This window comes from Apostichopus japonicus, chromosome 11, assembly GCF_037975245.1.
Source record: "Apostichopus japonicus isolate 1M-3 chromosome 11, ASM3797524v1, whole genome shotgun sequence".
In the NCBI taxonomy this organism is placed as follows: domain Eukaryota; kingdom Metazoa; phylum Echinodermata; class Holothuroidea; order Aspidochirotida; family Stichopodidae; genus Apostichopus; species Apostichopus japonicus.
In genome coordinates, this window is record NC_092571.1 from 18317558 (window position 1) to 18331708 (window position 14151).

General features: G+C 37.4%; 1 protein-coding gene across 5 annotated transcripts in view; it reads left to right on the top strand.

The window, feature by feature from the left end:
* Positions 1–14151, top strand: part of LOC139975993 (endothelin-converting enzyme homolog) — a 69260-nt gene that overhangs the window by 5188 nt on the left and 49921 nt on the right. The window contains exon 1 of one of the 5 annotated variants that reach the window (XM_071984326.1): positions 4181–4334. The exons of 3 other annotated variants lie outside the window; for them this stretch is intronic. The gene's annotated coding sequence lies outside the window, so the exon portion shown is untranslated. Of the gene's footprint in view, positions 1–4180; positions 4335–8957; positions 9628–14151 lie in introns of those variants that run through there. One more of the 5 variants, XM_071984324.1, reaches the window with a different exon arrangement.

Genomic DNA, 14151 nt, shown 5'->3' on the forward strand with positions numbered 1-14151 from the left:
CAAACTGTTGTTATCAAAACAAACTAATTTCTATGGAAGTTGTGGCTACTTGAAGAAAAAAGAGGAAATTATAACTTTTGTGGTTCACCTATTTACATATTTTTTATGTGTCATGCTCCGAAAAACTTGAATAAAACCACAGGACAAATTATACCCCTGACCAGTTTGATATGTAGAGAGAGACCTTATGTAATTTCACTAGTTGACTTTATGCAATCGAATCTGGTTTTTGAACTCTGTATGGTGAGCCAAATCGGCTAACCAAAGTTGATTCAGTGCTCAGAGGCAGGGCGCAACCGCGTGTACCGCTGGGGAGGGAGTGGCCCACCCAACCCCACAGAAAATTATACATTTTTATTCTACAGTGCTTAAACAATGTAACATGTATAACGTTAACCTGCAACATTTTGCATCGAAACACCTCCAATTTTTTTCTCTCAAAATGTCTTAAACGAGAAAGGCCACACCTCCCCTTAGATCCCTCCCTAAGCGACATACATCCCCAGTATAAAAAATGGTGCTGGTGGTGGGGGGGGGGGAGCTCCTAGTAAAAAAGTTGTGGTTGAGGAGGAGGGAGCTCTCTAGGCAGGAGGTGTGCGAGAGGGTGATTGCAAACTAAAAGTGTTTTTTTTTTTCATTTCACCCTTACGTAGAAATCATAGTGCCTTTGTATAGGTACTGAAATCTGAGGGGGAGCATTATAGGTTCGTCTCGTCTTTCATTCGATTCAGTGGATTATTAATTCTACTGTGCCACCTCCTTCTAAGATATCTTACTTGTGAGGTATTTGGGTTCGTTTATAAGTTAGACGTTTTCGAAATATTTACGCTCGTCCGACTTGGGTGCAATTATCTCGATCCATATTGAAAGCGGGTTAAGAAATAATGGAATACACTGCATTGTGCTATGCAAGTGTTGGAGACATGGGCTTATATGTCAAGTAGTGCAACCGGGATTTTCTCGAGAATTTAAACATCCATCCTTAAGTTTTTTTTAACTTTGTTGCCAACCATATATAAAGTTGGACAAATACATATCTGTTTCTATGGTTATAACACACTAACAATTCATTTTTAAGCACTTCTGTACTTGCGATATGAATAAAGAAGACTTTTCAGCTGATTTAATATGACCGTAAATGAGAAACTCTATTTGCTCGACGGGCTTTGGCACTTCACGTCGACTTTCTCGGTATTTAATGACGCTCTCCTAGCTGAAAATTATTTTGAATGTAACTCTCTTCAATGAACTTCTCTGCATTTGTTAAAGGACGATGAACTGTGAGATTTCTGGAAAAGTTTCAAAACAGTAATTATGTTAGAGTCCCTGAGAAGCATGCATGGCAACTAGGTTTTAAGAAGAGGGATCAAAAAGGGCGGTACAGCCACGATGCACGGGGTCTATTTAGGGGCGCCGGAGAAAATGTGAAAATATGTGATAAAGAAAAGTGTATTTGAATTTTCATAATATAGGCAATAAATAAAACGAAGGAGTGCCAAGACGGAGGCCCGATGACAAAACTGATATTGAAATGAGGTTTCAACTTTAAAGTGTCACATTTGGATAAAAATCTTCTCAAACAACCATATAGGACTGTCTCTAAATACACTGAATTTAGGTTTCCAAATATAGATGTGCGCAACAGTGTAGTGCCTAAACTAACTTCGAGTGTCACATTTTCTCCCGACGGAGATATTATTTCAAACAGTCATATCAGACTATGAAGTAAGATTTTCAAAATCTTCCAACTTACTGGAAGAGTTAGAACAGTTCGTCTCCCCCTTTTTTTTAGGAGTGTTACGTAATCCACCACCGAGATACACCTTTAAAACAACCAAATCTAAAAGAAAGAAGTTAGAAGCAGGATTTTGAAAACGAGGTTTCCAAGGCCAGATGTCTTCAGCAGTCTTACATTTCCTTTAGAGTGTCACATTATCTGTCACACACACATTCCTTTAAACAACCATATTTCGACTATCCCTTTAAAGACATTTATGTGACAGATCTTTGTTTGCATCGTAAACAAATCTTAACGATTCTGTTAAATCCGTAACTGGCTCTGACAGTCTTGTTGATGTTTCGTTATGATCAAAGATTTTAACTCAAAACTATTTCACAGATTTCGTTCTCAATCAGCATCTCAATAATCCACAATAATTCATGTTTTGGAGTCTCCTTACTATCTTTTGGAGATATCTTTTTAATAATAACATCGAGTTGAATATACGTCGTCGCTGGATGGAGTTAAAAGCAATCTATTTTCAACATTGAGATAACAACTATAGGATTATCGATGCCACTATACCATTACCAACAACTTTTCGGTTTTTTAGTTTTATGTTTTTATTATTTTGAAAGTAATTGGACTTTTTGACGTAAGCACGTGACTAAATAAAAACATGCAAAGTTATTTAGCTTATAACTTACTCCAATTTGTCACATACTTGAGAAATTCGTGTGTGTCTTTTTCATGAAACGAGTGTCCCCTCGGGTCTGAATGTTCAAAATTGTTTATAATGTAATAAAAGTGTGTGGCATATGGTATTTGTTAGAAATTATGAAGTTATATGATTTATCGTTGAAATACGTTTTGGAATCCAGCTGCAAAGTGATGATCGAAATGAGAAATATTGTAAATTATTGAATTAACATTCTAAATATTGACAATATTTAAAGATGAAATCATTTTAAAAATGGGATGTTTCGGAAACTTAAAACTCATGAAGAACGAATGCCCTATACACGGTAAATTGTCCAATTTTGCCAAGATGGAAACGTATTACCACCGACGGGTTTGCGTGTAAAGCCATATTTGACCGGAAATAAAATGAAAGACTGGTATTTGTGTCATTTCTGGTGTAAATTCAAAACCGAATTCAACACCGCCAAGTTAAATCCAAAATTTAAAAAAACAGCTGAGTTCCAACCATTTTTTATTCACATTTCAAGAGTGTGTCATATATGTTTAAGGTTAGTTTTGTGTGAAGTTTGTGTTTTCCTATACCATACCCAATCCAGTATCCCTTGTTAAATGTCCCAGTGTGTACATACAATATATATATATCGACATTGACGAGGGTTGTGAAACTTATATTGTACTCCGGTCGGACGAGAGGGGGTTAGCGGAAAAAAGCCCCGTATGCCGGAGTCAATTTGGAGTGGCGGGGGGGGGGTGACGGAGTGGGAATATCTATAAAGATTGTAAAAGCAAAATAATGAGGGGAGGGGCGTGGGAGGGAGGGGAGGGCGGGGGAGGGGCAGAGGCATGTCTCCCGATGCCTCTGTTTGTACGAGCAATGTAGTTATCTTCACAATGCTTTAGCTTGGAAGAGTGTAACCTGAATCAGGGAGTTGGGCCTAACAACTCCTTTCGTGGATTTGCTTTACGGTGGGTGCTTGATAGACTTGGCATTTTGGGGTGATTGGCCGGGTGAGTATAGATCGTCCAGATTCGATATAGCAGTTAAAGATGATACAAATAACCAGTATATACCATATAAGTTGATACAAAAACGTTATACTATATTGACTTAAAAATAAAACAGGTGCATCATTTACATAACAATATAACAAAAGCATACTTAAATAATAAACAAGCTACAATAAGTGATGTTCTTTCCTGTACACCAAAGCCGTACAGTTTCGTTATATATACTTGATTGAAATCCAACAGGAAAACATGAATAGGCTATCATACCAGGTCAATTTTCTTTCATCACAGTACCGTTTGGCAACTTTCCTAAGCTAAATCCTCTTAGGCATGCTATTATATCACGGTTCCATTGTCGGTGGACAATACTAGATGGTGTGGGGGTGGGGGTGTGTAGCTTAACTGGAAATAGTCCAAATGCGTATATTAAGATATCGTTACACGTACACAACGGTATTAAGTATATACACCGAAAGCGCATGTTATTATAAGAGTTAGAAGTGACAATAAACCGTCGTGATTGTTCCAAATACTTCATGAACTCAAACTGAATGTTGAAAGCACTTCAGCTAATAAGATTACAAGAGGTACGAAGTCCGAAGGAGTGGGGTATTTTAATCGCCCCTCTTTGGAGGATACTTATGTAGGGTACAAGTATAATTGGTTTTTACAAAGGATACCGAATTGACAGTTCAGATTGCTATGCACACAGGCTTGATAACCGTACGGTTCAGTACTGGAATGCTGGGGTATACTCTTGAAGAGGCTTGGTCGAAGACTTTTTTTAATTGGTGATTTGTTTTTGTGATTCAATAGATTCACGTGACATTGGTTTCGAGTAAAATAGCCCAATCTATCAATCGTTGGAATTTTACTGCGGCTTTAGTTACTTGCCCGATCAGAGGTATGTCTTTTGGTGGAAATAATTTTCAATAGGCCTATGTCTAAATATTCTGCTTATGTGTCAAGTATAAAGTGAGCATTTAAGACAGAAATGTATCGGTTCGATGATTTGTTGCGAACTTTAATTACAATATAAGGGCGGTATGTGTGGGTGTGTATGTCTGTGTTCGACAGCAATATGTACACATTTCACGGGGTGTCACAATTACGTCATACAGTGGTCAAAGCGTCTAAAACTTATTACACATATACCAGAGGTTGACATTGTATGTTCTTGAAAATTAAATAAATTAAATTGAATGAAAATGAAATGTTGATTGACGCTGAAACAAGAACTGGTAGAGGTCAAGAACTTTTGTAATTATAGCTAGTTTTAAATATAAATGTTTCACCTGCATGTATAATTTAGAGAGATTTTGATGTTTCGATTGTGAGACAGAGGAAGCAGAAATAGACAGCAAACATTCTTTCTGGCCTCACATTTGGCTTTTACAATCCCACCGCTGCCACCATCTTATTATTGATATAATAAATCCTCAAAGAAAAAATGACGTATGTGGAATAAACACGGACGTTTTAACTGGTATAGAACTAAATTGTTCAAAACATATCTTTCTTCATTGTGTACATGTTTTGCTCTTATCAAATCCCACTGCTGTCACCAGTCATTTAGTATGAAGTAGAAGAAAGGAACACGTGCTACTATCTTGCGATGCAATATACGTTTAATGAAGACCAAGAACAAGGAAAAGCAATTAAATTAAAAAAGGATAGCATAATACACTTGTTTGTCTATCCCATATTTATTCTTAACTTTCCCACTGATTCAATCATGTAACAGCAGTAAACCCTGGTGCGTTATGAGACAAAGATACAGACCGAAATACAAGTTTATAATCTTACAAGAAGGACGGACTGTCTGAGCTGCAGGGGCCGAGTCAGTGAGACAAACTAAATAGATTTCCTGTTGATTTCTTTCCTCTGTTCCCTTTTAAACTGATGATGTGTCTACACAGGAAACTGACCGTTTTATTTCCCCGAATTTTCCGAAGCAGAGAGACACATTAAACTACCAAGGCGCTACTATAATGTCATACGCCACACTAATAGTAAAGGTATCATGCATGATATTATGTCTCATAGTCATTTTGTCCTTCGTTCAACTGGAACCGTTTATGCCTTTCGTCCCCCTGTTGACACCTGCTTTTGCGTAAACACTAGCTCAGCGTAAAGCCTTTTATTGCACTTGATACGCCAAACTACTAACGACGTGAAATTATTTATACAGTAAAATGAGGCGCAGTTACATCTGATGCCAGCAGCTTTGATGACAAATGTGAATTTGTCAAACAGAGACACGCAGTTGTGACATCTCTGTGATAAAAATAATGTGTGTTCACCAACATTATATATATGTACACTTTATCATTATCACATGGATAAGTGATATCAGCGCTTTAATCACCGATAAAATTTGGTAAAATTCATGATCACCTTAAAGTTTCGTGGAAAAAACAATGCAAACACAACCAAAAGAAACATGGTTTTGTCTACAAGTTATTAATAAGTATGTCTGTGCTAATATAATGGGTACAATTGTCTGGCGGTAACCTTTGGCTATATGTTCGTCTGTTCTTGGACCTGCCAACCAAGTAACTCACCAGATCACTACTTTTGACTAAGGATCGTACGGTTATATATCCACGGACGATCTCAATAATGATCAGTAATAACACATTCGGTACAATTATGTAAATCTAATATTTAAGTGGTTCTATATATATTTATAGCATTTCACCAAAGTTGGACCATCACCATCATGACCTCCGGTGGACAATGTGTTGCCCGTGGGTTCAAAGGACCACATTTTTTTTTGCTGTATGAAGAGCTGTCTTTCATGCGGCATTGGTGGTAGTGATGGTGGTGTGGGGGAGGGGGGGGGCAGTAACTGCTTGATATCTGTATTTAGATTGATGTAGTTGTAACATTTAACATCATATCTATAAGTATAACCCTTTAACTATACCCATTTAAATAGACCTCCGCACAGCGATGTGTAATAGAAAGGCCCAAATCTTCAGTAGACGTAATGAGCCATAGAAAATCGTACGCACGGACCTGGAATATTAGTAATCAGCATAATCATATATACGGTATACATCCCCCTGTTGTTATTGCATTTACTGATGGCCTCTTATTATACTCTTTTTTTATTAAATCTATATATATATATATATATATATATATATATATATATATATATATATATATATATATATACATATAAATGAAAAACGTAATGAGTTGGAAAATCAAGAACAGTGAAAAAACTTTCAGCCTCCACCGGGATTCGAACCACGGGCCTTCCGCTCTGTACGCGGACACCCCAACCACTAGGCTATGGACGCTGATTGTATGTCCAGAGGTTCGAAACCGGTAAGGAAGATCGTAATTCCACTGTAGGCGCCTGTCACCTGTATCGAACAATACTAGTTCTGTTTTTGGTGACATATTTTGCCTTACTCTAGAGATCAAACATGATGGTTCGAATCCCGGTGGAGGCTGAAAGTTTTTTCACTGTTCTTGATTTTCCAACTCATTACGTTTTTCATTTATATATAATCATTTGCCTTTGTCGTTTACCTCCATTGCATTAATATATATATATATATATATATATATATATATGAATCCCATCATGTAGCCGTATACTATGTATAACCTATTACTGCATATATGCTCAATGCAAACTTTTCATTCGTCTATTTACCCTTATCGTCTGATACCTGCTGAAACTGCAGGAACTCGTTGATCGAAGACTTAACTAAGTGATAATAACAGCTACAATTTTAATTTATTTATTTATTTCCTATCCTCTTCTTCTGTTTTCAAGCTTTGTAAATCCGCAAAATTCTCTTTCGGTAAAGGTACAGGTTGGAAATCAATATCAACCATATTTTTATGCCTATTTTATCTCTCACATCATGTCGTATTAATAATATTACTAATAATAATACCTTAATATTAAACAAGAGATAATTCAATATAACAAACACATCAGGAAATGAGTACTTCTCAAACCAGTTGGCATTGCTTGCAGCATGACTTGGGAGCTACATAAAGCTGTAAAAAAAACTCAGGGGGAAAAAAAGAGAACATTTTTTAAGCTTGTAATAAAAGACAGATATTCCGCCAAATTTTTACCCTGGATGTTGCCAAGTCCCCGGAGATTGTCATTCGACAAGAGTTTCGCAAATACGTACTCAGAAATTCAACGCCATTGGGTTTGTTTTACTTTCAGACTATAGATACTTTAGAACAGTCAAACAGCACTTTGGCGGGAAAATGTCTAAAAGCCCCTTGGCAACCAATGACACGTCCTCATTTGCATACTTGGACAAGTTACCCCGAAGGTGGTGTGCCTAGACCAAAGAAAGTGAGTGTAGTGTGAGGAAGGTCTGGATAATACAAGTGGTACTTACTCGTATAGTTAAAGTTTCTACTTACAGACGACATAAGAGACAAGAAAAAAATGTTCAAAATCTTTTTAAAGGGAGTCGACTTTATGAAAGGCAGAGTGTGATTCTATATCACGACATGACTGACAAAATGACGCAAACAAACATGTCACGCTTATGAATATTCATGCAAATGTCATAATAGCTATTACTAGATATAGGTTGATGATAATATATGCAAATCAATTTATAACATTAATATTCATTTCAAGATATAGTCGATAGCAACCATTCGGATTAATTATAAATATGAAGAATGTTTTGAATAAAATCTGACACGTGTTGTCATGTTGTATATCTCCCCAAATCCACTCTCAATTTTTTTGGACTCTTCGCGAACTCTCTTGTATACTTTGACAGTTTAAATTGTCAATTTTGTTAAACAAAGGAAACAAAAACATAATAAACTCTTCAGTAAAAAGAGAATAAAAAAGTTAAGTTGTTTTCCATAAATGTTTACTCACGATGCTGGCGATCACACAAGTCGCTTTTGCGACACATTCATTCCTAAGATATTAATGACACTCACAAAGTTCGCCTTCAAACTTGTTAGATTTTATTTATTTATGATCAAAGATTCTCCTCTAATGTATTTCATTTTATACTTTTCTATAATATTTTACTACTATAATGTTTGTCGTACAAAATAATGTACAGTTCCTTTGGGGATTCGGATGTATTCTATACTTGACATTGACGTTAATCACGAAAATCTCTCCATTACTAAACAGCGTAATATTGACACCTGTTTATTATACATGCTGTATCTTAATCGTAATATATAAGACATCGAAAAATCCAAAAAAAAAAAACGAAAAAAAAAATCTTCCGCGCATGTTAAAGAAATAAATTCGTGATCAAATTAATCTTGTGCATACAACCAACTTCATGAGTGTGAAGAAAAATTTTTGTCATATAATGACGCAATGAAGGAGAGCTTTTAAAGCATCTTCGTTGACGACGTGATGGCTCGTCGCTTTCTCTGCCTCTCTTTCTCTCTCTTTCTCTCCCCACCTTCTAATTTGTCACGTGAAGAATGGAAGCCTCAAGCGCATAGAGATTGCTTCGACTATCCAAATAGCAAAGATATACCAACATACAACGCCGGATGAGATGGCAGTGTTAGCGGTGAGAATGGATTAAGTTCTTACTCATCAGCGTGCATATGTATATAGGCCTATATATACACATATATATATCTACCACCGCGTAATGAAATTTGCAATAATCCAGGGATTTTCGTTTTCCTTTTTTTCTTCTTCTTCTTCTTCTTCTTCTTCGTCTTCATCTTTTAACTTTTCTGCTAGTATGAAGCACTAAGTTGTGCTTGTCTTATAACGACAGTTTGACAGATGTTAATGCCCATGAATTTAGATTAATATCAAATTCATATGGGAGATTTACCGCCTCGACGTCATTATTTTTTTTCTTTATGGTGAACAACTTGCTTGAATCGCTCGACGTATAATCTCACTTCATTACCGCCACATATCTTAATTACGTTGTCATCTATAGACAGAAAAAAAAGAAAAAAACAGGAATAGAGAAGAAGATGATGAATCATAAGCAAAAAGAATGATCGTGTCATGAAACTCTCTAGACTGTTCATGCTTGTGCTATCTACGTAAGACGTCTTGAACTGCTCACACACGATAAAGTCGTGAACGTGTGCTCACATTATTTTTTTCCCAGAACTTTAAGGAAAGTTATACCTCTTTCGGATTTTGTTCTTTGGCTAAGCGAATTACAAAGTAGCCTGGAAATACACATTTATGGGTAAGTATATAGTGTTCCGAACGTTATTATTAATTAATGTAGCCCCATGCACTGGTCATATATGTATGTATGTTGTGGATAAATTGGATATGTATGTATGTTTGTATGTATGTATTTATATAGGCTATATATATATATATACACACACACATTTATATATATATATATATATATATATATATATATATATATATATATATATATATATATATATATAGGTATGTATAGGTATTCCTTCAATATTTGGGTGTACTCTTAACCTACAGTATTAACAGCATACGTCTCTGTACGTATATATTACCCTAGCTACAATGTTTAAACAATCACCGTACTGGCGGAAATTGAGGAAGACATTTCTTTACGGGGCCTAAGTGTACTACGATCCATTTACAACCGAACGTTTACATTGTCAATTTACTTACAGCGGTAATCCGCGATATCTTATTTACACGTCTCTCGAAATCGGTCATGCTCCCTTGGCGTGTGCCACAAGATTAATGACAATCACGGTATATCATGTATGGTAGCTCTGAATGTGAACTTGTTGTGAATCAATCTGCTAACTCTCCTAAATTTCCCTCTTCTAAGCTCAGTAAATTTATGATGAAGACAACGAGAAGGCTTCTCGTTTTAACGATATACGGTATAGGATTGTAAAAAGCCTTTCGTCAAATAAATATAGGCCTTTTCATACACAGACTGGCAAGGTGTCGACGGTATAGCAAAATAAGGAATTACAGAGTCTAAGGTTTTTGCGGCACTGAAACAAGGAGTTACAAGACATTTATTTGGAGACATTTTAAGAAAGGCGGAAAATATGTTAGCCGTGGGAATTACTTTAAGTGGCCTTCATAGTTTAGAAAGTTGTCAAATGACAATTTCGAGTGATAAAGCATATCCTAGTGCATAACGACGACGTGTTATGCTAATACCACGACGCGAAATAAAATATATATTAAAGAAAATGATTCAGGAATTCCCGTGTAAATGCCAACATCTTGACGGGCGGGGCAGTGGGGGGGGTGGGGGTTGGCGGCGATGTTCTATAGGGGTGGTACCCTTCACGTCTTACTTGAAGCAGCAAAGACCGATCTTTGCGTTTCCATCTTTCGGAATATTTCTAAGTTTATATCTAGAAAGGTATACACTTTAATGGATATATTTGTAGCCTATATGAAAAGATCCAACCATTTTAATGATACACTATCTTTTGATGTCGGCTATATATTTTGAAAGCCTGCATGGGGTAAAATTACCCTTGACTTTCATTAACTAATGCCCAGTCGTACTAATTCGATGGCTTTATAACACAGACAACGCGTATCATTTAAACTAGTCAGTTGTGAACTCTGTCCGACAATTATTCTCAGAGTCCATCGTGGTCATGGACCGATATTGTTCGAAACTTGTCAGTTTTGTTAGAAATAGCGACTGTTCTATATATATAATGCGAAGTAATATGTCACCGTGGTGAGAATGTTCGTATCATTTACAAGTTATTTAGCTCTTCATCTATCACCCAAATACATTCGAGCCTTCTTTTCCTTCAGCGTTCTTTTTCATGTATGTTCTGAAGTGAAAGAACTGCCTTAATTCGTGTCATTCGTAGCCCGATGGCATAACGTTATGTTTCACCACATGCAGTCAAGATCGTAAGCACCTGTCATGCAAGCGCAGTATTTGAATTTGATGTGTCAATCCGAGCTTTCATCAACGTCTAGAAACTTGGCCCGTATACCAGCACGATATCGTTTAACACCGAAAACACTTAAACCAAGTATGGCTCTTTTTCAGAAACTACAGCTTCCATTACCGTCTGGCAATATATTTACATAAATTTGCCGCTCATCTTTGAGAGAAGTATGGAAGACTTTAAGGGACCATTCAGGATTTCATTTACTACTTCAAAGTTCACACTATGAGGCTGACACAGTATAGCCTCCGCTGAAAAGGGGGCCAAGAGCTGGCCAGGTTGGTCCCAAGGGGACAATTCTGTCACCGGGGCCCACTTTTGACACTATTCTTCTTTGCCTTTTGTGAAAAAGAGACCCCACGAACCGGGGCTGTATCTTCACCTGAACCCCCACCCATACCCCCACCCCCTCCGCCTGCCCCTTGCTAGCATTGACCAGGTCTGAGTATCAAAGGAGAATAATGCTAATCCCCTTTAAAGGATGTCACTCACATACGTCAGTTCTCGTCACCACATCGCACACAAATGCTTAGACAGCATGGCCATGTATCAAACATTGAACATGTAAGCTCTATTGAAGCATCATTAAGACGTTCATTTATCACAATCATACTAAAAAGGATTTAACAACATTTATCCATGTCAGGCAGCAGAATGAATGAGTGTAAGGAAAAGGATGAGAACAGTAGCCAAAAATATAGTGAGTCCAAATTGGCTATTAATTCTATTATGCGAAGGTCTTAAGAAAGGAAGAAGACAGTAATTAACTGACAATTTTTACCTGAAGCAGGGGTGGGGGGTGGGGGGCACGTTTTAGACATCTTACTATGGCAAACACGTTGTTGTCATGTATTCCCCAGCTAATTTCCCATTACTTTTATTACTCTGAACGAGGTCACAAACTATAGATTTTTCTTTTCAAGCAGTGTATGATTTATTCTCTAAAGTTTATTCTCCGTGTCCTTTTCATCCTCGTAACAATGGGATAACAAAGAAGCCATTGTCATGTTAGACTTACACTTTCTTTGTTCCCTATGTCCTCCGTATTTGTCTCCTAGTATTGTTCTCCATCAGTTTATCATGCATGATCCCAAGTTATACGTGACAACTACATGAGTAAAATATTTAAATTAATTCACTTCATTGAGTACATGTCACTCACTGAAGAATTATACTCAATACCTCTCAGTGTAGTGTCCGTAGCAGAATTCAAATAAAATCGTCGATGTTAAGAGAACATATATACACTGGGTCTCTCTCTCTCTCTCTAGCCTCGAGAAAATAATTTGAAACTAAGAAAAGGAAAACCAAAGAGAACTGCAGGTTCAACAAATTTATGTAGAATAAGGGGCAGCTGATACTGAGCATATCAGATCGTGGTAAAGTAAAAGTCAAAGTAATTATCATCACTGAACGAGATATTTACTAGTTAGTAAGTAACCGCATATCCATTGGTACTCAACTTGTGTTGTTGTTAAAGTTTGGCATATTACCCTCATCTGCAACTGAAACTCTCGTACTTTAGAGTTTGTGAAATTCATTGAGTATGATGAGGCTAAGTGATTTATCAGACCTTAAATGGGGGACCCTAGCCTCTCCTGCAATAGCTCCAGATTTACCCCGCCTTTTCCCCCTCTTCCCCCTCTTCCCTTCTTCCCTTCTTCCCCTCTTCCCCCTCTCCCATTCTCCCCCTCTCCCCTCTCCCCTCTCCCCCTCTTTCCCTCTTCCCCCTCTTCCCCCTCTTCCCCCTCTTCCCCCTCTTCCCCTATATACAAACTTCTTTGTTGGGGTGCCAGTCAGAAGCCACTGCACTACCTTCCATACCGTGTATCGCGTTTAGACCTAATCATTGACCTTGTTTATAAATATACCTCAGAATGTACAATTGTACCTCTAAAGCAAAATATTCTTCTGGGAGAGGCAAACCCACCCCCCCCCTCCCGCGGCATGGAGCGAGCATTCAACCACCACACAGTCACAATCCTTATTCGTATCATTTTTTATCCACATTCACACCATTTAAAAGGTTCAAGTCCCCTACCTTAATCAGTCGGGGTTGGGGCGATTGGAATCCCCCACCCCCCCCCCCCAATTCTGCGCTTTCTAACCTCCGAAATCCGGTGCGCGTCACTGGATAACACCTCAAACTTCATTCGATCAAACGTACACACACAAAAAAGGAAGGGAATTTACTTTATAGCTAATCCATTAGAATATTAATGACTGAGTTATTGGTCACAAACAGTTTGTTTTCCTTATGCAAGTTCTTCACAATCTTTATCAATACTTGACGGTTTGGCTGTCGGTTTATTTGCCAAGCTTTGCATTTATATCTGCTTCTTTTAGTGTCGTTATTATGCAAGCTTTGTAAGCCAGTGTCATAATAGAGAGCACAATAAAATGGAATTTTGATTTTTACCATCGGGAATTAATTGGCATGGTTTCTGATGTTGAGGTGTATTTTGTATGTTAGAGTGTAAGCTCTCCCCCAAAGTCATTTGAAAGTCTAATGACACGTTTATGAGCCTACGGGCATTATAGATGTATTCTCTATAGTCATAACACGTCAGCTATGAGTATAATAGAGGCATTCGTTGCATAGGATTTCAACAAGACTTATGCCGTGCAGTATATAACGTTAGTAATTTACATGTCTAGGCCATATGCAGTTACAGTTTAAAAAAAAGGTTGAATCTGAGAAATTGATCTGATTCCGTCATCTCCCTACAGTGACACTTGTAATCAAAAAGGGTTCCATTTCCTGTTAGTAGATATACCAGTGGTCGGTGTAGTGGTGACGGTGGGGTTGCGGTGGGGTGGGTGACAGGTAA